A 1089-nucleotide genomic window follows, 5' to 3' on the forward strand; every position below is an offset into this window, starting at 1 on the left:
TATATATATATATATAACAATGATGTTATAACAAAATACAGCACGTGTCTTCAAAATAAGATATGAAACGAGAGTGATAATAATAGACATCGATATTTTAACATAAGATTATAAAGTTGTAAAGAAGGAAGTACAGAGAGTAAAAAAAAAAAAAAAAAAAAAAACCACACACAACAAACTCGGTTCTCATGCTGTATATTAAAACGCATTAACCAACTGGGTATTTTGGGCTTTATGGTAAAATTAAATCCAGTGAATTGGAGGAAATTACATACACCATCATCTTAAGTCTCTGAACCAACAAGAAATGATCACCAGCGAGAGGTTGGGGCAATATTTTTGACATTAGCATTATATTTCTTGTATAGTCCTAAACATTTAATTATTGTTATTATTAGAATGAACTTGTTCGCCGATTTGGACATAAATATAGGCATACTATCACTGCAAAGTTCATTTTATATGCTATTTCTGAGTTAAGCTCCATCCGGCCAATTTTTCAGCAATATTGTAGAATTGTCCACGTGCCCGTCTGTATGCTTGCACTCAAAAAACCCAGAGAACGAAAGGTCATGCCAGAAAATTGAACCGAAGTTCAGACGGACATTCGTGGTGGTGTAGATGTTTGGCCCTTTTCCTTATTTCGTTCGAGATTTGTTTCCGTGCTTCTTTTTTGTTGTTTTCCTGCTATGTAGCTCCGATATCCAAGTAGAATGCATTAGGTCAACTGGGCAAAAGTTCACGGATGACGTCAGTGTTCAAGTTCATATGCACACCTGTAGGTCTACTTTGTACTTAATTAAAATCCATCCATTATGGTTGTAATTTCATATTCGTACATACAACCTATCCATCGAAACCTTCTAATACTGTGTTTTTATACCTTCATGCCCAAACGCCAAATTCAAACGTAACCGTAGTGACCATGATCTAAATTCACATGTACATGTGTAATAGTGTAATACATACCATAAAATATTTTTTAAATATAATATTTGAATTTCTATAGCGGATAGTATGATGAGATGATAATGAGTGGTACGTACCAATGAGATCTCTACTTGTGTCCTTAGGTATGATAATATACTT

Source organism: Anneissia japonica, unplaced genomic scaffold (genome assembly GCF_011630105.1).
Source record: "Anneissia japonica isolate Jap-2015-1 unplaced genomic scaffold, ASM1163010v1 scaffold288292_len1863012_cov191, whole genome shotgun sequence".
NCBI lineage: Eukaryota > Metazoa > Echinodermata > Crinoidea > Comatulida > Comatulidae > Anneissia > Anneissia japonica.